This window comes from Ictalurus punctatus, chromosome 17 (genome assembly GCF_001660625.3).
Source record: "Ictalurus punctatus breed USDA103 chromosome 17, Coco_2.0, whole genome shotgun sequence".
In the NCBI taxonomy this organism is placed as follows: Eukaryota; Metazoa; Chordata; class Actinopteri; order Siluriformes; family Ictaluridae; genus Ictalurus; species Ictalurus punctatus.
This window is the reverse complement of record NC_030432.2, coordinates 7860705-7887583: the sequence shown is the minus strand read 5'-3', so window position 1 is coordinate 7887583 and position 26879 is coordinate 7860705. Positions and strand designations below refer to the sequence as shown.

Here is a 26879-nt window from a genome sequence, read left to right as displayed (position 1 = left end):
ATCTGAGGGTCGGAGTTGTTAAATATGGAAGACTCCATTGACCTTCTATGAATATCACTACAGCACACCTGCTGTATAAAATGTTATCTGACATTGAATCACATTGTTTTGCTCTGTAATTGCACTATAATTATGTTAAAAAAATGTTTATATAATAAGTTGCTCTCTATATGTGTGTTACGTTAATTCTCCACAATTAACCATTTGGAACTGGAAATATTCCTCTCCCATAGCTACGGCACTGACGCCCACAATATTTTCTAATATTATTCAGCTTAGTTGGTTCTGTTATCCAAAATTCAAATTTTAACCACAATGAACCAGACTAGGATAAAGCATTTACATAAGATAATTGAACAAATAAAGTCCAATTTACATCAGATGTGGTAAACATTTCAGCAGCGCCACATAAGCACCACTCCATGCCCAATACACTTCCGTGTTAATGAACATAGCCTTTCTTTGTCCTGCTCCCACCCACGAGACTAAAAACACCTGCTCCTACAACTTTTTTGTTTGGTTCTACAGGATCCCGGTCCCACACCATCTTGATCAATGCCACTAACACCCACTGAAGAAATTCTGAATGACAGTGTGTGTGTGTGAACATCACTGCTCACCAAGATCATCTGCCCATTGTAACAGTTTGTATAAAACTCAGTTCTATTTGTAGCCATCCAGTTTCCAGAGACTGAGAAAGGCAGTCCTTTCTGCAGGTGTACATACTGTAAAGCCTATATAGAATACATGCCCAGGCACATTCACACAGGAGAGATAGGTGTCCCTAATAAACTAGCGGCTCGGTGTAAGTCATATTTCCACAGATTTGCCACTGTTTTCCCTGCATCATTACAGACATGCATGGTAATTACTGTTGCCATGGTGAGCTGAGCTGCAGGGAAGATGTTGGCTAAGCTTACATATAAGCACATGTTTCCAATTTATCGCTCAGGGCCTGGAGGGAATGGCAATACCATTTGGAATTAAACTAAAAAGACTGAAAAAAAGTCTCTCTCTCTCTTTCTCTCCTCTTTTTCAGTTATACAAATAATCTCCTTCAGTGTGACTAATGGATTTGATGAGATAAAGAAAATATTGTGCAACAAACTGTAGATTAAACTGTACAGGAAACAAAGAAATGCTAAGGGACAAAAAGATTAACAGACTTCTAAAGGCTGTTCATCTTTATTATGAAACAGTGCTGCAAAGTCAGACATCATGAGCAGGTAAGCAACATCTGGAGTGCAGCAATAATAAAACACTTCACTTTGCTACAAAATGCTAGTCCGATGAGACAGTTCCAGGGGACAATGACATATAGGCATGAACTCAAATGCCCTGCTCGCTCGCTCGCTCTCTCTCTCTCTCTCTCTCTCTCTCTCTCTCTCTCTCTCTCTCTCTCTCTCTCTCACTCCCTCTCCCTTTAGCCCCCCCCCAAACTGCTCTTTCTCTCTCTGCGCACTGTCAGTGTAGTGCGCCAGGCCCCTGCTGGGCTGGCTTTGTTTATTAATAGGGGCTAATACTCGACCCTGGTTCCTTCCCGTGGGGACAAGGCCTATGAATGCCCCCACTGTGTGCCCCTCTCTCCTTTGCTCTGTACCGCACTCATTCTCTCAGGGAATGCCAATGCTGTGAGGTAAGGACCCTTTGTACCTCTCAAACCAGCATTCACACACTAATACACACACACATCCAGGAACACACAATGTGCTACGTTCTGGTGGATCTATTGCAGACCTGATCTCTCTCACACTCACAAATAAGCAAAAGTAATAATCTCCCAAGATTGATGTGCTTGCTCTGGTGCTGCCTTGATGTATGATGAACAGTGTGTGAGAACCAGACGGCATACACAGTCAGATTACATCGGGGAGAATGTACATTAGCTATTAAGCAAGAAAGATTTGTTCAAAAGTTCAGGTAATCTGTTACACAATAGTGCAGGAGGAAAAAGTAGGAGAAAACTCATCAAACCGACACCTACAGGCTTTCGCCAGCCTATAGCCTGAGAGTACAGAAATTGCACAATTAAAAGTTGCACAAATAAGTCTGAAGAGGACCACAGAGATCACATACAGTTTCAATCAAAATTATTCAACTCCCATTGCAAATCAGGTTTATTATAAAAATTTACAGAATTTCAGCTGTTTGCAATGAACAAATTAAAAAAAAGCAATTGAAATAGTTCAACACAATGAATGCTTCAAGTGGTTTTCCCAAATTCAACTGAAAATGCAACTTATAATGACTTCTCCAGTCTCAAAATTATTCAACCCCTGAATAGAATCCCTCACAACAGCACAACTATGCAAAACAAGTGTTTTCTCAAGCACACCTAATGCAACTAATCAAGGGCTTAATTAGTTGCACCAGGTGTGCTTGAGCTGGAACACACGAAATACCTGGACGGGGCAGAAAAAGGAAGCTATCAAATGTTGCAACCAGATTTTTTGGGGATTCTGTTCTGTGGAGCGATGAAACAAAACTGGATTTTTTTGGCAGGGTGGATCAGCGGTATGTCTGGAGAAAGAAGAATGAAGAAAGAACACTCAGTGATGCTCTGGGGCTGCTTTGCAACCTGTGGCACTGGAAACCTGCAGCATGTGGAAGGCAAGATGGATTCATTGAAGTATCAAAAAATCATAGGAGAGAACATCATGCCGTCTGTGAGGAAGCTGAAGCTTGGGCATCATTGGACCTAACAACAGGACAATGACCCCAAGCATACCTCAAATTCCACCAAGGCTTGGTTGCAAAAGAAGTCCTGTAAGATTCAAGAGGGCCATCACAGTCACCTGACTTGAACCCCATAGAAAATCTCTGGTGGGATTTGAAGAAGACAGCTGCAGTACACAAACCCAATAATATTAATGAGCTGGAGGCCGTTGCTCATGAGGAATGGGCTTAGAATTCCCAGGAATGCTGCCAGAAGCTGGTGTCTGGCAATACATCTCGTTTGCAGCAGGTCATGACAACAAAAGTGTGTTCTACTAAGTACTACAGATGCTTGCCATGAAGAGGTTGAATAATTTGGAGACTGGAGAAATCAAATAAACCTGATTTGCAATGGGGGTTGGATAATTTTGATTTGATTAACACTTTATGGCCACTTCAGTAGAAACATCTGTACACCTTCTCATTCATGCAACATTATGAAGAAGATTGTAAAAATACCAGAAAATGTTTGTTCAACTGTACAGTAAGAAATGGCTACATTTTAGCTCACTCAAGGCTACATGGTCTTGACAGTTCATTTCGAAGTGCCTATATGTTGGTGTGTAATAGAATACATACTGAAATTCTGCCTGCACATCAATAGCGACCTTTTTGCTGCACATCCGTCAAATTTCTCCATAATGTTTTGCTAATGGGCATTGTTTTTTCAGCAGTAATCTTTATTTTACTGCGGGTTGCCATGGTTTCACTGAGCATGGCTAATGCAATATCCACACGTGCAACAATATCTGCACAAGCTAGTGACAGAATGTATACATAACCACTCATTAGACCAGTAATCAGATAAAAAAAGGCTTGTGCATAAGTATATGACAGTCTGTGGACCTAAAACAACGTTTTCACGATTTCTACAACCTATTTATTGGGATAAAAATTTTTTATGGGTTTAGTCAGCATATCACCATTCTATTTAGGTTGATTTAACACATTGAGTGGTAACAGTACAGCAAAATATAACCAACTGGCTCAGAAGCTATCCATAGGAGAAATTACACCGGTCAACCATAACATTAATGTCACCTGCCATAATTTTGTGTAGATCCCCCTTGTGCCACCAAGACAGCTCTGACCTGTTGAGGCATGAACTCCACAAGACCTCTGAAGGTGTGCTGTGGCATCTGGCACTAAGACGTTAGCAGCAGATCCTTTAAGTCCTGTAGGTTGCAAGGTAGGGCCTCCATGGATTGGACTTGTTTGTCCAGTATATCCCAAATATGCTTGATCAGATTGAGATCTGGGGAATTTGGAGGCCAAGTCAACACCTTGAACTCTTTGTTCCTCAAACCATTCCTGAACAATTTTTGCAGTGTGGCAGGGAGCATTACCCTGCTGCAAGAGGACACTGTAATTAGGGAATAATGTTGCCATGAAGGGGTGTATTTGGTCTGAAACAATATTAAGTAGGTGGTACGTGTCAACGTGACATCCACATGAATGCCAGGACCAACATGAATGAACATTCCCCAGAGCATCCCACTGCCTCTGTGGCTTGCCTTCCTGGTGCCATTACTTCCCCAGGTAAGCAATGCACACACACCCAGAAGTTCACATGATGTACAAGAAATCATTAAACAGTATTAACTTTTTTGGCAATTTGTACTACAGTAGGTCTTCTATGGACTTTGCACCAGACAGGCTTGCCTTCAATCAATCAGCCGCCTGTCGCCACCTTGACAGTTGCTATCTCATGACAGTTGTCATGAGATAATCAATGTTATTCATGTCACCTGTCAGTGGTTTTAATGTTATGGCTGATCGGTGTATGTGGAACACAGATAATTTCAGAGTCAAGGATGAGTGAACCACCATCCCTTCTACATTTACATTTGCATTCATGGCAGACACCATTATCCAGAGTGATTTACATTTATGTACATTTATACATCTGAGCATTTATACAGCTTTAGGGTTAAGGGCCTTGCTAAAAGTCCCAACAGTGGCAGCTTGGCATGACCTTCTAATTACTAGTCCAACATCTTAACCACTGAGCTACCACTGCGACTAATTTGCATGAAGTTGAACACTAACCTTGACCACTTTGCATTCGTAATGGTTGCTCCACTTCCTGATGCTGCAGTTCACCAGCTCACATTGAAAACAACAGACTTCTAGACACTAAGCCACACAGTCAGGGAAAGAGATGTTCTTCAGAAAAAAAAAAACTGACTCACCTTTACTTTATCTTGTTTTCCCCATTTGGACTGGTAAACCTGAAACCTCTGTGTCCTCCATACATCCTAAAAATCCAACACACTTCAGTGAAAAAAAAAGAAAAAAAAAAGAAAGAAAAAAAAAAAGAAGACATACTTAATTTTTCACTGATAAACAAGAAACTACTGTTACAGATAAACAGAAATTATGGAATGATTAATAGTTGGAAATGTCAAATTGCAGTTATGTCTACTCTAGTCTTTACAGCAAATCCACTAAACAGAATGGCTCAATTTTATTAAAACATTGTAAATATACCTTTTAGTCAAATGACTAAGCACACTCAAATGCATGTTCCTTATTTCCTATAATTAAAAGGATCAGCAGAAAAGACATTTTTGTAACAGTACATAAAATTTGTCTTTAAATGCAATCACAATTTTAAAGCAAAGAAGGCCTTTGAGTCATTTTTGCTCTAAACTATTTTCTGAGAAAAAGGCATTCTTTTACATTCTAAAGCTTTCAGACTGCACTCTAAAAAATGCTAGGTTATTTTTTTCGACCAAAACGCTGGGTTGAGACTTTTGGTTCATTTAATTGGGTTATTTTCTCAGTCATGGGTAGTTTGTGTAATCCAACCTCAGGGTTAGTCGCTGGGTCATTTTCACTGACAGTTGAATCAATGCACCCCTCCCCCACCCCGACGCATCAGCCCAGCTCCTTGGGTCAAATCAACTCAGCACGGACTCTTTATTGGTCACATTACAGCATAGTGAAAGTCTTTTCTTCGCATACCCCAGCTTGCCAGGAAGTTGGGGTCAGAGCGCAGGGTCAGCCATGATACAGTGCCGCTGGAGCAGAGAGGGTTAAGGGCCTTGCTCAAGGGCCCAACAGTGGCAGTTTGGCAGCGCTGGGGCTTGAACCCCTGACCTTCCGATCAGTAATCCAGAGCCTTAACCACCACTGCCCTATATTTATCCATAAAACCATTACTATACACCAGAAAAAGCAAAAATGTGCGATAACAGTCCAGTTTACATGACATTAAATGCACCGCTATCTTCCTTAAGTTTGGCTTACTTCAGTCTATACAATCTATAATATTTAACAAACCAAGGGTCTTTCCAAAGGGAATACATGAATACCTTTCTTTTTAAGAGGAAGTATTTCATAAAAGGAGACACTGGCAAAATTCAGAATGAATTAATAGAATAACACCAGAGTCCATGGTTTCTTTCTAAAGGCTGTTCTTTGGTGCAGGCAGTGAATGGCACAGTGAACACACTATAAAGGTAATGGACAATAACAGATATATTCCAACAGTCTATCAGTCGAAAGAATAAGGACGCAATTGATTATTGTGCACGAGTTTCCCCATACAACAAAGCCATTCAACAAGGCATAAGATCACAGTGTTGTAGTATATTCTCAGGATTTAAGTAACCAGCATAAGAGAGTGATGTAAATGTAAAAAGAGGTGGGGTTATTTTTATATAATATCAAGACATATGGTTAGCTGTTGTGATATTCAAATCAAATCCGCTAATTTCCGGCCCTATATAAAATGAGGCTGTGCACTGCAGTACGGCTTTTTCAATGACATACAAATAGTTTACAAGATAAATTCCAAATGTTCATTTTATGTTTTGATCAACAGAACTCAATGCTCATGAATCACTACATGTTGTATACGTACTAATTCTGGCGAATCCCATTACATGAAGGTTTTGCACAGAATGATTTATCTAGACAATTTGCTTGACATGAGGACAAATAGCAAAAAACAGAATTTCACAACTTTATTTATTGAGATCATCTTGAAATAGTAAACCTAAATATAAAACAAAGTCAAGAAAAAGATTAAAGTAGAAAAAACGTAGGTGAAGTGCAAGTTGGAATGATGATGCTGTTGATGACAAAAAGTACAAACAAATGCACATTTTACTGCTGATGTGAATTTAAATGCTGATTAAAACAGAAGCTTATCTGTTGAATTACAATGTATATCCAGGCTGTAATATCGAATGAATGTGTGTGATGTAGACCACGCTTCTCACATCCTGTCAGGGTACCTCTTTGGACAAAGCCTTTGAAGAGGCGACACCTCTAAGTGGAATGAGCCCTTATGCCCAGAGGCGCAGCGAGACCTCATGAGTGATAGAGATTGCTTCCACTATCCAATTAGAGATGTGCTGCTTTGACACAGCATTACCTCAACTGTCACCCCCAAAGCAGACCAGCAGCTGCTCCGACTTATGCCACTGGCCGGACCGGTGGATGTAAGTACAGAGAGCCCTTACTGGACATAGTAGGTGTAATTTCTCTTGTTCCATTGTGAGGATTACTGGCTGGGCACTGGATGTAGACACTTTAGGAATATAAACCAGCCTAGGATATAGGAAGGCCTTGACTAATCCAGGGGCAAAATCAAGTCAGGAAGGGACAACAGAGCGAGCTTCTAGATCTCCTACTCGCTTAAGAGATGCCAGGGCCAGCAGAAGAGCTACCTTTAGAGTCAGAAGCTTCTCTGAGGCTGACAGTAAGGGCTCAAATATGGCACCTGACAGACCTTCCAGGACCAGAAAGGTCCCAGGAAGATGTGCGTGGTCTGCAGATGAGCCTCGGCCACCTGACATCACGCATAAACCTTGAAGTGAGAGGATGTTGCCCCAAAGAGGCTCCACCAGTAGTGGCATGGCTGGCCAAAATGGTGGCCATGTAGACCCTGATGTAGAAGGAGCCAACCCTGCTGTGAAATGTCCTTGTAAGAACTCCAGGACTGTAGCTATTGCGCAATTCACGGGTTCTAGCTGACGTTCCTCACACCACGAGACAAAAAGTTGCCACTTGAGCACATACAATTTCTTCATGGATGGTGCTCTAGCATTCAACATGGTCTCCACAACCTCAGTTGCGAGACCAGAATCTATGAGCTGGTGCCAATCAAGGGCCAGACCCACAGTTTCTATAGGTCCGGACGAGGTTGATAAATCAGCCCTTTTGATTGACACAGTAGATCCCTGCAGATGGGAACCTCACAAGGAGTGCGTGAGTGTGAGTGACCTCGGCCACGTGTGAACCATGGCGTCCAGCCGCAATGGTGTGGGAGGAGTGAGGGAAAACCACAGTGGGCAGTGTGTTGTCTCCTCAGAGGTGAACACATCCACTTCCACTTGGCCGAACCTCAGCCATATGGATTCCACCACTTGTGGATGGAGCCTCCAATCCCTGGGCCTCAGCCCCTGTCTGCCCCCACATTCCAGTTGCCCAGAATGTACATTGCACTCACTGACAAAAATTTTCCCACTGTCCAGAGAAGTTGCTTCTGCATGAACAGGGGGTGCGAACATAATCCTCCCTGGTGGTTGATACATGAGACCACTGCTGTGTTGTCTGTTAAACTAACACATGGTGACCTCTCAATTGAGGAAGAAAGAATTTCAGTGCTAGAAACATGGCCCACATTTCTAGGCAATTTATATGCCACTCCAGATGAGGGCCGCTCCAGAGACCATGACCTGGACAGGCATCTTAGACCATGTCCCCAGCCTGTGAGGGAGGTGTCTATCATTACCATCTTGCAATAAGGAGACACCCCTAGAGTGTGACCCAAGGCTAGAAACCGGGGACACCTACAAATTCGTGGGGTTAGAAACACCCTCATCATAGTAGAATCCATATGACCTGTAGAAAAGTTGTCCTCTGCACTGGAGAAAGCATACTTTTCTTGAAGTTCAACCTGAGCCCCAAGCTCTTCATGTGGGCGAGACAACATCTCGATGTTGAATCACCAGTTCTCTGGATTGTGCAACAATTAACCAATCGTCCAGGTAGTTTAGTACACAGGTGCTCTGGAGTTGCAGTGGAGCCAGAATGGCATCCATGCACTTTGTGAAGGTGCGAAGGGATAAAGCTAGCCCAAAGGGAAGAACCCGATGTTGGTATACATTGCCTCTAAATGCAAACCTCAGGAACTTCCTTTGACTTGGAAATATCTCTATGTGGAAATATGTGTATTTTAGATCTATCGTCACAAACCAGTCCTCAAACTGAATCTGTGGAACGATAAGTTTCAGTGTCAGCATCTTGAACCTGTATGTCCGAAGTGTACAGTTCAGATGACGCAGATCTAAAATTGGCTGCATATTCCTATCTTTTTTGCGGACCAGGAAATAAAGGCTGTAAAAATGTCCCTCCCTCAGGGAACTTGATACATGTTCAATGGCCCCTTTGTCCAAGAGGGATCGTACTTCTTGCACTAACATCGGGCTCTGCTCTGTGCTGACTACTTGGATGAGCACGGCTCTGAACCAGGGGGGTCCAGCTCTGAACTGGACCTGGTAACCCTTTTCTACGGTAGACAGCACCCATGGAGACACTTTTGGAAGTAGTTTCCACGCTGCCATATGATCTTTTAGTGACTTTTCCACGTTCTATTGGAGGGAAAGCATCAGATTTTCGTTGCCTTGTGACAGCTCACTGACCAGAGAACACTGAAAACTTGGGACAGCCTTGGCTAGGGGAGGCCCTACAGTAGTACTGGGGGCTAACTGCCCTAACAATCTCATGTCCCCTGATACGTCCCTCCACAGCCCCTCAGGCCACTCCTTCTTTGTCTGCTTGGCCTTTATGACCATTGTAAGATCAGGCCTAGTAGCAAGCTGAGACTGTGGCCGCCCTGGCTGTCTGCGGGGGGAGGCCTGCTGCCACACTCATGTTCTGTGCCTCCCTTGCACTAGTGACTGGCCCGGGCTCCACTCGTTTTTATTATTTTTTTATGCACTTCTGGAAAAAAGGGGTTTTCTGCAGTGTGAGGGAGATTTATTTTCACTGGGGAGAAAAACACTCATTCAGCCTTAGTAATTGCTTCAAGCAGCTCTTTATATGCTTCAGAGCTGCTCTCAGTTTTTAGAATCCCCTTCTGGCTCCTCAGAATCAAAGAGGAAATTTATTTATTCATTTTTGACTTTCCATAGCGGAAGAAGGAGTCGTGACGCGAGCTCCAAAATCCGGCGAAGACCCGGAAGACAGAGAAAGAGGTCTCTGGCTCCTCTTCCAGATCCCCTGACTGCCTTGGCAGCAGCCGGCCCAGATCTGTGAGGCTCTGAAACCCAACTCCCTTTGGCCAAGAAGAGAGCGAGTGCAAGCGGAGCTGCCTATTGCAAGGCATTCACAATGTGCACAGTTGAACTTCTCGAGGGTTGCCCTGGCATGCTCCATCCTTAGACACTTCACACAGAAATGTGTCGTCATCTGACCCCCCCCCCCCCCCCCCCAGTGAAACGGGAGCAAGGCGTAACACACTTCCTGAATTCTCTCTCACTCATACTTTTCTCTCTCTCTCTTTTTTTTTTTTAAAGGTACAGAAGAGTAAAGAAAGTTTTTTAAAGATAGAGAGGAAATGAAGAGTCTTTTTGTGAGCGTTACACAAATGACCAACATGCAGTCTCGCTGAAGATAACAAGGCTGTCTCAGTGGTTTACAGGTGCCGTTTTTATATCAAGCCACGTGCTTAATTGCCACATCACCTGATCACGGCAGACCTATAAATAGGCATGATGCTACACAAGCTTCAGATATCAGATATTGGACACTTCCCACAGCGTGGAGCTCACAAAACATTGAGTTCCCTTTGAAAGGAAACACTATTCATAAATGATTTCAGTGTGAATTCGAGTCAAGTAGCTACAGAGGAGTTGTTTGTTTTCATTTGATCTAAATATAACAGTTGTCAGATGTATATAGAAAACATTCTTTAAAAAGCCTGTAAGAAATGGCACAGGACTGAAGGAAAAAATATTGTACTGTAATACCAGATTCCTAAATGAGAGCAGTTTAGTAACAGAATACTGTACGCTTGAGTATTCACAGTTTACTTTTTCCATTCAGATCAAAATTTGGCCATTGGAGTTTCATTAAAAAATGACCTATTATCCAATTTTAAAAGTTGGAAAACATAAAAATTAAGCATTATCTGATATCTTACTTTAAGTTTAAAAATTGAAAAATGGGAAAGTGACTGCTTATTTGATTTTAATCCTCATACAGAAAAAAAAACCAATGAAAATAAATGTACATTGCCCCCTACTAATATTGGCACCCTTAGGAAATTTAAGCAAAGAAGGCTGTGCAAAATTGTCTTTATTGTTTAACCTTTTAATCTTTTGTTAAAAAAAAATCACAAAAATTATCTGCTCTCATGCATATCAAACAATTGCAAAGAGAACACAGGTTTGTCCCCCAAAAATATCTTTGTTAAATACAGGTGTGCAACAATTATTGGCACACTTTTAGTCAATACTTTGTGATACCGCTCTTTGCCAATATAACAGCTCTGAGTATTCTCCTATAATGCCTGATGGAGTTGGAGAATACATGGCAAGAGATCGGAGATCATTCCTCCATACAGAATCTCTCCAGATCCTTCAAATTTCGAGGTCCACACTGGTGGACTTTTCTCTTCAGTTCACCCCACAGGTTTTCTATAGGTTTTAAGTCAGGGGACTGGGATGGCCATGACAGGACCTTGATTTTGTGGTCAGCAAACCATTTTTGTGTTGATTTTGATGTATGTTTTGGATTATTGTCCTGTTAGAAGATCCAACAAGAGGCAGTCAGGTTTTCATTTAATATCTGTTGATATTTGATAGAGTCCATGATGCCATGTATCCTAACAAAATGTCCAGGTCCTCTGGCAGAAAAACAGCCCCAAATCATTAAAGAGCCACCACCATATTTAACTGTGGGCATGAGGTACTTTTCCATATGGCTACCTCTCTGTGTGCACCAAAATCACCTCTGGTGTTAATTGCCAAAAAGCTGACAAACAGAGCATCTCCTCTTTCCTGCCTGACTGTAAACTGTCCCTTTATCATTGCCAAAATATTAGACATCATTAAACAGTTGGCTTTGGCAAAAGGTTCAGACATGGAAGGTTTGACACCTGAAGACCTATGCTAGGAATTATGCTAAAGGGTTTTCACAGCTAATTCTTGATATGTTTAATGACTTGCTAGAAAAAGGCAAGTACCTTACTTCACCATACAAGGCACAGATTGCTAAGAAAGTCTTTAACAGGGAGGAATGGGAATTTGACTCCTAAGCCTGGAGACCATTAGGTTTGGTCCCAAGTTATACTGGTTCAGCTCCTATATGCTGACCGTCAGGCGAGAGTATGCACAAATGTTTATCATGCCATCCTTTAATTTGGGGAGGGCATTGGACAGGGCTGCCCACTCTCTCCTCTTCTATTTACCTTAGCATTGGAACCACTGGCCAAAGCTTTTTGTCAAGACTCCAGAAAACCCATGTTTTAAGCAGATGATTTGTTTCTATTTGTATCAGAGTTGGAGAGTTCTCTACCGTCCCAGCTTAACATAATAAACAGATATTCTGGATACAAAGTTAATTGGGGAAAATTATAATACTGCTCCCAAATCTGTCCTCTACTTAGGAAAGCCCAAAAATGTATTCAAAATGTATTCAAAATGTATTCAAAATTGACAAGGGCCATATCAAGGGCTTGATCAGAGCATCTCCAAAAATATGAGGACCTGTGGAGTGTTCCTGGTATGCAATGGTTAGTAACTACCAAAAGTGGTCCTAGGAAGGACAATTGATTAACCGGCGACAGGGTCATGGATGCCCAAAGCTCACTGATGCGCGTGGGCAGCAAAAGCTAGCCTGTCTGGTCCAATCCCAAAGAAGAGCCACCACAGCACAAATTGCTGAAAAAGTTGATGCTTGCTATGATAGAAAAGTGTCAGAACACACAGTGCGTTGCAGCTTGCGGCATATGGGGCTGGGCAGCCATAGACTGGTTAGTGCCATGCTGACCCCTGTCCACCGCTGAAAACACCTACAGTGGACACGTGAGCATCAGAACTCAGAAGAAGGTAAGCTGGTGGAGGTAGTGTAGGTCCCAACATTCATCTGGATAGTACTTTGACCTGTACCACCTATCTAAACATTGTTGCAGACCAAGTATACCCCTTCATGGCAATAGTATTCCCTAATGGCAGTGACCTCTTTCAGCAAGATATTGTGCGCTGCGACACTGCAAAAATCGTTTAGGAATGGTATGAGGAACATGACAACAAGTTCAGAGTGTTGATTTGGCTTCCAAATTCCCCAGATCGAGCATCTGTGGGATGTGCCGGACAAACCAGTCGGATCCATGGAGGCCCCACCTCACAACTTACAGGACTTAAAGGATCTGCTGCTAACATCTTGGTGTCAGATACCACAGAACACCTTCAGAGGTCTTGTGGAGTCCATGTCTGGATGGGTCAAGGCTGTTTAGGTTACACAATATTAGGCTGATGGTTTTAATGTTATGGCTGTTCAGTGTAATTCAACTACGTACTGCAGACACTCCCAATTAGAATTTCACACATTGCAGCAGCCAGTAGTTAGGGGGAAATTTAATGATATACAATTACGCTTTTTGCTTAAGACATAGAGCTCATTGGTCCTTGGCTCCTAAAAGGGCATGTATGTATGTAGCTCAGTTCTGACACTGGAGTACACAGTGGCTAAGTTCAGAGACAAATCTCACCATACACTGTCAAACTTTCAGTGGAGAGAAGCTTTCATTTCATTATCATTCAACTTCTAAACAGGTTAAAGGAGTACTATATTAAACATAATCTATACATTTTATATATCCACAGCACTTCCATGGCAGGAATACACTTGTTTATGGTCTGTATATGTAACCAACAAGATACAGTTCAGCAATTTGTCTGTCTTGTGTATTCTCTAATGCCACCACCACTTTATATTTTGGTTGTACATTTTCTTTCTTTGATTTGTTTGCCTTACGTTTTTATTTATTTAATTTTTTATTTGAGCACCTTATATATTCTGTAGTGTCTTAGCAACACTACATCTAATTTCCAGCAAAAAAGTGTTCCCAATGCCAGGTGAAAAAATATGACAAATTCTGAGCCCCCACAACACAAGAAAAAAAAAAAAACTTTTTTCAGTTAGCAAATTAAAATGATAAATGTGTGAAAAAACAAAGACATTTACTAGAATATGAAACTCGAAATAAAACAGGTTACACTGCACATGATGGTACACTGATGGTTTGTTGACACTGATCACTATGGGCATGACACTGAACTGTCTGTCCACTACAAACACAATGCCTTGGTATAGGAAAGCTGAAAAGTCAAAGAGCCTTTCCCCCCACAACTCTCCCTGTTTTCACAGAGCTGAAGTAGTTGTCCAGGGCCAGATGGCTGTCCTGTAGCCCTGCACTCAATACCTTCCCTCTGATAGAGCAAGCAGACCGTTACTCTCTCCAAAAGGGTCTGAAAGAAAATACAGAAAGAAAAGCCTTGCCTTCCCAAATCTTTAATTACTCGACTGTCTGCTGCTGCTTTTCAATGCTCCTTTCTGAACAGGCCTGCCTTCTGAAGGGAAAGAAAAAAGAAAACCCTTCGAGCCTCAGGAGGAGACCCTTTGCACGAGAAAGAGTAAGAGAACCTGAAGAAAAGAAAAAAAAGGATTTAGAGAGGAAAGAACATAAAAGATATGCAAATGTGTGTGTCTAGGGCGACAGGCATTAACCACTGCTGGTGCTGTCTATTTATATCTGTTGTCTCTTTTTCAGTGAGAGTAAGGTGTGTGATGGCTTTCTTAAGCTCGGTTTTAAAGACCTCAGCAGACAGGCTGAACAAGCTCCTCTTCCAGAAACATGCCACTTAATAGAGTCACAAAAAAATAGACAGGGTAATCTAAAGAAATAGAAACACACTAAAGTGTAAAAACTCACCTCGTAGAGGCACTGGTTACAAATAAGATCCCGGCTCTAACGGCGTATAAATAATTAAACACACAGGTATTTAAAACATGGACATTATGTGGCAGTGCTACTGTACACAAGCATGGCACATTGTAAAAAATAAGATGCCGGGGTGTGACATTTTGCAAAGGTTTCATAGATGACCAAAAAATGACTCGGAAAAGTGAGGATGGAGTGAAACTTGACCTAAATAGGCTGCTCTGTTACACAGATTCCTGTGTATCTCCACACTCAGATCATTGTAAGTAATATTGCACCATATGGCATTGTATTATATTTTCAGGTCACCGTTAAAAGTGGAAAGTAATAGGTGGATGGGGCAAGAAGCCGGGATTCGAAAAGTGCCTGAAACCATAGCACACTGGTGGCCGTCTCCCTGTGCCCCCTAATAAAGACACCAAACAACGTGAATTTATTGATGTGCAGTTATTGCATAACTAATGATGCATGCTGGGCGGAACCTGATATCTGGTAGTACAAGTGCAACCCAGTGCAAGCCCTCACATTCATAGTCTGTCAGGTGTTATAAGACAGCTCATAAACACATGTAGACAGGAAAGTGCTAAGCTGCCTTATGCTCATGGAATGCCAGAGAAAATGGAAGGAACGGGAGTGGAGCAAAGTCGTATTTGTTATTGTTTGAATGAGCCCTGGCTTGGGAAACAGAAGGCTTTCTGCAAAGCATGGCACTCCTTCTCACCGCTTAACATATGCCATTCAAAATGAACAGAGCTCAAACAAACAAACGTGGGAACATGGCTTAGGAGACTGTGTGAACTATAGCATTGTCATGCGAAACATAGCATCATCCTATAGCACCCCCTGGCTATTGCCAACTGACGTTTCTCTTGGTGAATGCCTTTTGACAATTAAACAATCTGTGCTGGGCTTAGTCTTTTTCTTGATGATTCCTAATCTTATTTTCTATACTTTTTATTTTCAATGCCAATATAATCATATAGAACAGATTATTTCTAATCTCGCTTAATTGCTATTTGTGAACTACTAAACATACTGTAGCGCTTAGCTCTGTCCACAAGGTACCCCAATTTTTGCTTCAAATTGAACATTATGGATGAATGAACATTATGTCACTGTTTTTAAAAAGGCTCAAAACTTAGGCATGATGAACCACATAATATATAAACAGGCTGTTTGCGAAGTTTATTGACAGCACAAGCTTCATGGCTGCCTGGAGGCTGTGGGAGCATCCCCCATTGGCTTCTGTTAAAATTCCATTATAAAGGGTTTTTAAAGTCAGGTTGTTTTTTAAAAATGAGTCACATGCGAAAGTGAGTCAAATGAAAACCTTAAAAGTGCTACATAAATTAGAGAAACAGTACATCTGTAGTTGCAAAAGTAAAAATGTACTGCTGGTCCATTCATCTCCATTCTACATTTGTGACACCTATTTGCAATAATCAATGCAAAATAATAATAATAATAATAATAATAATAATAATAATAATAATAATCACAACAACAACAATAATAATAGTAATAATAAAGTTTTCATTTGACCCATTCTCATACATTTACTGTCCACTTTATTAGGAACACCATGTATACAGGTGTTCCTAATAAAGTGGACAGTGAATGTATGAGAATTCATGTAATTATCCAATCAAACAATCACATGGCAGCAGGCAATGCATAACAATCATGCAGATGCAGGTCAAGAGCTTCAGTTAATGTTCACATCAAACATCAGAATGGGGACAAATGTGATCTCAGTGACTTTGACAATAGCATGTCTGTTTACACTAGAGTATACACAGAATGGTGAAAAAAACTAAAAACATCCAGTGACTCAGTTCTGCTGGTGGAAACATCTTACTGATGATAGAGGGCAGAAGACATTGGTTGACTGGTAGAATATGGTAACTCAAATAAATCACTCTTTACAATCGTGGTGAGCAGAAAAGTATCTCAGAACGCATAAATTGCTGAACCTTGAAGTGGACAGGCTACAACAACAAAATCTAATGCTACAGTGTACAGGCTGCACAGATTGACTGAAACAGGACAGTTGAAGATTGGGAAAAGATCAGGTGATGAACATGCATGATTTTATGCATTGCACTGCTGCCATATGATTGGCTAACTGGATAGCTGCATAATTGAGCAAAGGTACAGGTCAAGTGGTATAGAGTATAGGTTATTAAAATGTCAAACATTTAGCATTTTCACTCATTCTGGTTTGGGTCTTGGGTCTGGATCCGATTACTACTTGATACACTTATGCAAGTATAAATCAGCCTCAAAGGACATAAACTAAACAGTGGCAGCTTTTTTAAAGCTGGATTATATTAAACTCTCTTTTAAATAGAACTTGCAGTTAATTTTGTCTACTCAGGGGGCACTGAGTTGCAAGCCCAGGAACTCCAGGAACTTTGTTCCTACATTTGAGTGTGTCCTGTTTCTCTAGGATATAAACATGATCTGGGCCACATGATCTGGGTCACCTCAAAGCCCACCATGGCATTTTTGTTTCAGGACCCAGGGTGAGGAAATAAGGTTTGTGTGTAGTGTGGTGTGGTATACAAAAAAAAGTATAGGACCAAACATAACCAGCACATGACTGACAGAACAACAAATGGGATCCGTAAGTGCTACATTAGTGTGTTTGCCTTTGCTAGCTGTATATAGACGGGGTCGGCTCACCATTAAAAAAAATGTACAGTTGTAATTTCCCTCTGTTGTAATAAATAGTGAAAGGCTGAGTGAACACAATTGAGGCCAAAATTTTACATACAGGCTAAAGATACAGTTTTTCACAACTTCACACATTTCATGAAACCATATGTTTCTTTTGGCAAATCAATTAGGACATCCACTTTGTTCATATGAGATAAAATTTAATGTGATGTAAAAGAATCAATCAGAGACAGATTTATTTCATATCTATCATAACATACCATTTATTTCTATATCAGAATTCCAGCAGGTCAAAAGTTTACATATCATATCAATTATGTCTAGGCTATATAAGAATTCCAGCGGGTCAAAGGTTTACATACACCAAGTTGATGGTCTCTTTGAACAGTCTGGAAGACTACAGAAAATAATGTAATGACTTTTAGAAGCTTCTGATTGGCCAATTGTCATAATTAGGAGTTAATTGTAAGTGCAACCATTGATACTATGGGAAAAGCCAAGCTACCCAACCAAGACCTCAGAAAAAAAATTGCGGACCACCACAAGTCCAGTTTCCAAACAATCTGTACAAAGAATATGAAGCATCTGTACAAATATTTAAAAAAAATCTTGGGATCACACAGACACTGCATCATTCAGGAAAGAGGCACAAATTATCGTCAAGGAATGAACAAACCTTTGCCCAAATGGTTCAACTGGACCCCAATAAAACAACAAAGGAACTAGTTCCTACATCATCACTGCCTAAAAGACTGTCATGCAAGGAAGAAGACCCTATTCTCAAACAGGCATTAAAAAAAAAGCCAGAACTGAATTTTGCAGGTGATCCCCAGCCTTTTGGAGGAGTGTTCTCTGGTCAGATTAAAGAAACTTAAACTGTTTGGCCATAATGATAAGCCCTATGCATGAGGATGAGGCTTTTAAGCCAAAGAAGTCCATTCCAAATGTGAAGTATGGGGGTGGCAGCATCATGTCATGGAGATGTTTTGCTGGAAAAGAGACTGGTGCACTTCAGAAATAGATGGCATCACAAGGAAGGAGGATTATCTAGAAATATATCTCCAAAGATGTAACAAAATGGCTTAAAAACAAAAATGAAAGTGTTTGCATTACAAAACCCTGACCTGGATTCCATAGAAGATTTGTGGACTGAACTGAAAAAGCAAGGAAGCCTACAAACCTGAGTTACACCGGTTCTGTCAGGAGGAATGAGCAAAGATTCCAGCAAAATATTGTGAGAAGCTTGTAGAAAGATAAACCAAGAGTTTGAGTTCAAGCAATTAACAGCTAATGGCACCAAATACTATAAAAGTGTATGTAAACTTTTTTTTTTTAATGACCTCTTAGGGAAGTAAAGTACATATCCTATCTGACTTAACACAAAAATGTATGGTAACATGAAATGTGTGGAGCTGTGAAAAATTGACTTGGAATGACTTTAGCCTAGGTATATGTAAACTATTTGCCTCAGGTATAGGTGTATAAATTACCAGGACTGAGGACAGAACATGCAGAATAGTTCCTTGAATATTTCTATAAAATGTAGTATTACATATGTTTAAGTCCTAAAAAGCCCATTATAATTAAATAATAATACAAACAAAATATACCTCACATACTGCAGACCTGCTAACAGGTGATCACTGATATCTTCACTGTTCCCTTCTATCTGCTTTCTGCCATTGGTAAAAAATATTTCCTCTTCCATTTAAGAAATACCCTGGTTGACTGCCCCTTTCACACACATGTAATATACTGTACCTTGTTGACCCTGGGGATAACCAAAGAGCTTTCAAAAGAAATCTGATTTCTGAAGCATTTTAACCCACATAAGCCAAGGCACTGGTATATTCTGTATATACACAGATCATCAATAACATTAAAACCACTGACAGGTGAAGTTAATAATACTGATAATCTCATTACAGTGGCACCTGTCAAGGGGTGGGATATATTAGGCAGCAAGTGAGCAGTCAGTTCTCAACGTTGAAGTGTTGGACGCAGGAAAAATGGGCAAGCATAAGAATCCGAGAGACTTTGACAATCTTCAAAACAGCACGTCTTGTGGGGGTGGTTCACATTTGCATATGCAGTGGTTAGTATCTACCAAAACTGGTCCAAGGAAGGACAACCGGTGAACCAGTAACAGGGTCATGGGTGTCCAAGGCTCACTGATGTGCGTGAGGAGTGAAGGCTAGCCTGTCTGTTCCAATCCCACAAAACAGCTACTGTAGCACAAACTGAAAAAGTTAATGCTGACTCCATAGAAAGGTGTCAGAAAGGTGTCGGAACACACAGTGCATCACATCTTGCTGTGTATGGGGCTGGGTAGCTGCAGACTGGTCAGAGTGCCCATGCTGACCCATCCACAACCGAAAACACCTATAGTGGGCATGTGAGCATCAGAACTGGACCATGGAGCAATGGAAGACGGTGGCCTGGTCTGATGAATCATGTTTTCTTTGACATCTTGTGGACGGGTGTGTGTGTGTGCATTGCATACCTGGAGAACAGATGGCACCAGGATGCACTATGGGAAGAAGGCAAGCCAGCGGAGGCAGTGTGGGCCCATGCATTCATCTGGATGTTACTTTGACATGTACCACCTACCTAAACATTGTTGCAAACCAAGTACACCCCTTCATAGTAATGGTATTCCCTAATTTCAGTGGTCTCTTTCAGCAGGATAATGCACCCTGCCACACTACAAAAATTTTCAGGAATGTTTTGAGGAACAAGACAAAGAGTTCAAGATGTTGACTTTGCCTCCAAATTCCCCAGATCTCAATCCAATAAGCATCTGTGGGATGTCCTGTACAAACCAGCCTGATCCATGGAGGCCCCACCTCCAAACTTACAGGACTTAAAGGACCTGCTGCTAACGTCTTGGTGCCAGATACCAAAGCACACCTTCAGAGGTATTGTAGTGACTATGCCTGGATGGGTCACAGCTGTTTAGGCAGCACATGGGGATCTACACAATATTATGCAGGTGGTTTTAATGTTATGGCTGTTAGTATAGTAATGGTCTGTTAAAATACCATTAATCACACTCCGGCAAAAAAGACCCTCAAGCATAAAATGTCTTAACAGTATAACAGTTTCAATACTGCAGTGTTTTAGAATGAAAAAATAGGCTATAAGACCTCCATATGGACAAGCTGTTAGATGAATCTGCTGCATGAAATAATCTTATTCTCTTATTATCTCATTCTCCAGAATTGCTACAAGTGCCTCCTATCTTATTAGAAATTACAGGAAAAGACATGGTATTGTTACTTTTTCTAAGAAGCTAGTATTTTGTATGCTACATATGTATGCTACACCCTAGCATAGCATGAACAATGGCTTTTCCTTCAGTTGTGTTTGTATATATGGAATAACAGCATTGAAAGTGTTAGACATGTAAATCTGACAGACTGGACAGAGACAGACTGTTATAGCAACATAGCATTAAAGCAGCCATGCCAACACACTGAATACTAAATGAAGAAGAAGAAGAAGAAGAGGAGGAAATAATTCAGGAAGAGGGGGAGATAAAGATCAATAAATAGAAAGAGCAAAATGCATACTTACAGGAGACAGAAAATATATGAAATGAGAGCAAACAAGTGCAAAAGAAAGACCAAAACAATGATCAACTTCAAATGAAGAAGACATCTTTCAACTTGCTCTGTTTCAGTGCCAGAGTAGCCAGCCGACAAAGGCAGCCATTGTGTTTCACGGCTACAAACCTCAGCCAGAGTTCAGGCTGTCCTGGACCTGCCCAGACCTGCTTCAACTCCCCAAGCACCACAGCTCCATGACCACTTTCATTCCTACCCCCTCCCACACACCACCCACCCACCTGATACTGTCTGAGCTTAGGTTCATCAGGCTTTTACCACTGGGCTTTGTGGTATCCATGGAACCGAGTTCCGACGCCACGACGCTGCCAGAATTATTATGTTTCACGCGGAGGCGCTTGCATGGGCTAGCTTATGTTTCAGTGGCTTTTACACACATGGCCAAGGACACTTTTGAACAGTTTAAGACAAAGATACATGAATATAGTCACAAAACACACACACACACGCATAAGGATATAAACACTTATTTGTGGAGCTCAGGATATAATGGAAAATCCTTGAAAAGAAGTGCAGGTCACATCCTGAGAGGATCCAGGAGATTTATAGCTTATGTTGCTTTGCTGGGCTCCATGGAGAAGTGGAGGGTTAGCCAAAGACTAATTGAATTGATAAAATCAAAGACTGCATGAGCAAAATCTCTAAACTGGAGAGTCTGAGAGAAAGAGAGTAGAGAGAGAAAGAGTAATGGAAAGATTCATCCAAGTGCCTACATTAAATAACATGAGGACAAGATAAAACTATGAAACTAACACTGAACACCAAGTAGGTTCTAGTGAAATTAAGATGATTTGTATTGATTCAGAAAGTTATCACGTGTTCATGAATGCCGATAGCAACAGTGCACCCTGTCTCTGAGTGGACATACGTTTGCTAACAAACACACAGGACTACAAAGAGACACCTGTTTTAGCCGGCATGGGATGCCAACTCTCTCTTCCTATTTTTACATTAGTGGGCTATGACAGATTATCAGATTCCCAAGAGCAACTGCCCCTTATCCAGCACCCCTTCCCTTCCATGCTAGACCTATTGACACCACTGACATACACACACACACTCACACATATGGTCATTTCACAAATGCTATTAATGTAACGTGGTCTCATCAGCCCAGGGTGTCCTTTCTCAGTTTATAATAATCTTGTTTATTATTAGACTGAATGTCTGATGAGGTCAGCACAGGCCTGTTGCAATATTCTTTCCTTCATTCCTGACATCTCTCTACCTTTTGTCTGTTCTCAATCTCTTATTTCTTACCCTATCCCTTATGGGGGTCTGGGAAAACCCAGAAAAAGGAAAGAAAAAAAAAAAAGGTTGGCTTTGGCCAAATGTAGTTTTTTTTTCTGTCCTCTAAAGTACTTTGATACTTCAAATTTAAGATGTCACAAATCTATTTCAGCAAAATGATGTTCATATTTTTTTTAAATTTAATTTATAATCATGCTTTGGCTATTTGCTGCAAAGATCATATTGGGAAAATGAGCCAGTTTAACAAAAAACAGTCAGACTGCCTAAAGATGTCTAAAACCTTGCTAGAGTTTTGTCAACCAGTAAATGTAACACTTTGATCAATTTGGTTAACATCTATGGGGCATAGTGAAATTGGACATAAGCTATAACTGCAACTAAACTTTTGCAGTAACTGTTCATCAGTCCTGCACATCGGCTTGGAGGAATTTGAATCTGTTCCTCAGTACAGAACAGCTTCAACTCTGGGATGTTGGTGGGTTTACTCACATGAACTGCTTGCTTCAGGACTTTAAACAACATTTCTATTGGATTGAGGTCAGGACTATGACTTGGCCATTCCAAAACATTGCCTTTATTCTTCTTTAACCATTATTTGGTAGAACAATTTGCATGCTTAGGTTTGTTGTCTTGCTGCATGCCCCAATTTCTCTTGAGATTCAGTTCATGGACAGATATCCTGACATTTTCCTTCTAGAATTTGCTGGTATAATTTAGAATTCATTGTTCCATCAATGATGGCAAGTCGTCTTGGGCCAGATGCAGCAAAACAGGCCCAAACCATGATGCTACCACCACCATGTTTCACAGATGGGCTAAGGTTCTTATGCTAGAATGTAGTGTTTTCCTTTCTCCAAACATATCACTTCTCATTTAAAACAAAAATTCTATTTTGGGCTCATCCATCATCATTTTTCTGAAGAACAGGACAAACAAGAAACTCATGAACAACCATCACAAAACATAAAAACATGTACTTGATCATCCTGGTGACAACACACAATATTAAGAATCAAGTGTATGTAAACTCTATGTGAACTGTTTCACTTGTGTAAATTCAGTAGTTATTGTGTCTTGTGGACTATATGTAAAGATCTGTTATGTGAAATAGCTTATTCAGGGCAGTACAAAATAAATAAAATAAACCAAATTTTTATGATCTCTCTTTTTTATTATTAACATTTTGCAGATTTTGCAAAGCCAATGTAAAACACACACACACACACACACACACACACACACACACACACACACACACACACACACACAAACTACTGTGCAAAAGTCTTAGGCACCTTATTTTTTTTTAGTACAAACTTTGTTATAGATTTTTATATAGACTTCTACAAAAACATGTTAGATTCCCAAACATTAGTTTTCCAGCGCAAAATTAAATGTTACAGAAAAATGTGTCAGTAAAAAAAGCAGCATATTAAGTGGTAAGAGACGCTTCTCAGACAAAAAAAAACACAACGAAGGCTACTGGATTTTGCTGCAAAAATAAGAAGCAAGTGCCACAGTCAAAGTCTCCAGAAGAACTGTGGCTGGTTCTGCAAGATGCTCAGTAAAACTTAACAGCTAATTTCCTAATAAAACTGCACTAATTCTACCTGAGATTACTTTATTTATTTATTTTTAAAGCAAAGGATCATCACACCAAATATTGACTTTGTTTCATTTATTAGTTTTTACTGCCCTTTATAGTATTTTTTAAAATGGAGAAACATTTATATATTTATAAATTCACATTTAAGACACAAAAACATTTATTTATTGAATGCCCTAACAAGTGCCCTTAGACATATATTATAAATTTGTTTTATGGAAGATTTTTTCCATTCTTTTCTCAGTTGAGAGAAATGTCAAAATTAGTGTCCGTTACTGATGTGGTAGAAATTCCTTTAGGATCTAAATTAGTGTGTGCTCTGGTGGCACACACTAATTCTTTGAACTCAGCCTTACACACTAATGCCTGTGGCACAAAGGCTGTACTTAGCCAGCCACAGCTCACTCACTGCTGTTTAGCTCTATCAGCTGTTCAGTTCTAAAAAGCATTTCTTTAAACTAACAGCAGTGTTCTGTCTTATGGAGCTGATCACCCAATTGGGATCATTTGCCAAGACTGCCAAAATTTTCTCTGAAAGAGTTTGTGTGCAAGCTCATTAGTTATTAGCTGCCAGACAGTGATTTAACTTCCTGTTTGGAGAAACTTAAGGGACTCATTAAAGTCACTGGAAATAATTGCGCCATTTCAGAAAACATCCCTTTCCACATTGCAGGTACTTCTTACTTCTACTTGTGCTACAGGGCACATGGAACTCTGAGTAAGCATTGGCTAAAACTTTCTCAACTAACCAGAGTGAGACACAGCAACGCTATCTAATCAGCCTGGAGCTAAACAGAGCAGCAGCAGACACCTGAGCTGAGCTTTGCTCAAGGCTGATAAATGATAAATGCTTGTGCTATGAGCACATTGTATCTTTGCTCGAACTTTAATCGGTGAGTTGACATGTTCCTGTACTTTGAATTAACTATTCTTAGATGCACTGGAATAAATACTGTAAGGCATGAGGTTTTCATGCCAAATCGATAGACATGTCTGTTTAGTGTGCTCTGTTACAGCATGCATCCTGTGGAACATTTGGTAAAGTAGCTCCATCTGGGATGAACTTAATAACCTCTGCCATTCGCCCCTTCTCTCCCTCTGTCTCCCTTATACTTTCTGAATTTTCCTCCTGTTTTTTCACTGTCTCAGTGGTTTTCCATCAGCCCATACTATCAAGCTCTTCGCATTTCCTGTCTGACCCCAGAACAATTAAACCCAGCTACTTTCTCTCTAATTGTTCATAAGAGGTATTGGATGTAGACCTGAAGAAAAAAGCTTTGTCACTGTCAAAAGTTATAGTATTACAGCATAAACAATGTTGGGGCCCCATTTTCCCCTCAGAACAAACCACATCCAAACAGGAAGGTTCAAAAGAGCGACCAGAAATTTTTAATAACAAGGACAGAATGACAGAATGTGAAAGAGAAAGAAACAGAAGGAGGAAAGTTTTCTTTGTACATTTAATTATCTGTGTCCATTAAATTTTATGCCGAATTTACAGCATACGATCAGCCCAATTTTGCCGTCACAGACATCATAAAACAATTCTTTGGTCATGAGTTAAAATCGGAGGTCTTAGAATACATATGATGCTCTCATCAGTGACCGATTTGGTGCCACTGTGACCAAAGACAGCCGACGACAAGGTTCTGGCAGCAAACTTTATTATCTCAAGCACACTTGGAAGAATATTTCTGTTTATGTGACCCCGTTTTAAGCACAAGCCCAGAACCCACTGATTGTTAATGTACAACCCCAATAAATAAAAACAGAATGCAATGATTTGCAAATGTCATAAACCCATATGTTATTCACAGTAGAACATAGAAAACATATCAAATGTTTCAACTGAGTAAATGTACCATTTTAAGGTAATTTTGAATTTGATGGCCGCAGCACGTCTCAAAAGTTGGGACAGGGGCAACAAAAGGCTGGAAAAGTAAATGTTATTAAAAAGGAACAGCTGGAGGTTAATTGGCCTTATTTTTTTTTTCTTAAAGCTGTTTTTTTTTTTTTACCTTATTTTTTTCTTAAAATGGTACGTTTCCTCAGTTTAAACATTTGAAATGTTTTCTGTGTTCTATTGTGAATAACATTATCATGGGTTCATGAGATTTGCAAAATCATTGCCTTCTGTTTTCATTTACATTTTGCACAGCATCCCAACTTTTTTGGAATTGGGGTTGTAAGCAGAATGTAGTCATTGTTTTAATGGCAGGTCTATCGTTAGGTTATCTTTATCATATAATCTTAATAATCATAATAATTCAACATGGAATAATGCAAAAAATAAAATCCATACATACTGCATATTGACATGCTTTGTTGGGGTCAGAAGAGAATTCCCAGACTGGTTCGAGCTCACATGAAAGCTACAGTAACTCAGATAACAGTTGTGAGCAGAAAAGCATCTCAACACATGTCAAGTCTTGAGGCAGACGGGCAGCAGAAGACCACATTGAGTTCAGTGGAGAACAGAAATCTAAGGCTATAGTGGCCACACGTTCACTGAAACTGCACAGAATAAGATTGGCAAAAGACCATGTAATGTTCTTCCAATGTACAACTGTCTAATTTTGGTGAACCTGTGTGCAATAAACAAAATGATCTGCCAAAGGAACACACCAATTTAAAATCAGTAAAGTGTCTAATAGGCTCTATAATATTAGATTTATTTCACTGTTATCTTAATAATTGGAAATATTAGATCAATTCATCTATATTCGAGATATTATCCGTGCTAAGATTAGTTGTTGCATTATTCCATTTTTTTTTTTATTAGATCCCAAACCTCTACTAAACCTAGTGACTTTTATCATTACATAGGTTTAATTTGTGAAGAATGTGTTGTGACTGACAGCAGGGTAAGCAGAGGACTATTACAGGCAGAGTTCCCTTCTCTTACCTGCTCACAGCAGGAATGGAAATCAAGTGGTAGAATGCTGTTTTGGATTAAACACTAGAAAGCAAACTTGTAGTAACACACACTTCCCATAGTTTAAAGCACATAAAAAGCAATTAATGTCTGCTCTGGGAAATT

General features: G+C 40.3%; 1 long non-coding RNA gene across 1 annotated transcript in view; it reads right to left on the bottom strand.

Moving 5' to 3' along the window:
• LOC108278377 (uncharacterized) overlaps positions 1–26879 on the bottom strand; it is a 99033-nt gene that overhangs the window by 39375 nt on the left and 32779 nt on the right. The window contains exon 4 of the long non-coding RNA XR_001815322.3: positions 4908–4989. This is a non-coding gene — a long non-coding RNA (uncharacterized LOC108278377). The remainder of the gene's footprint in view (positions 1–4907; positions 4990–26879) is intronic.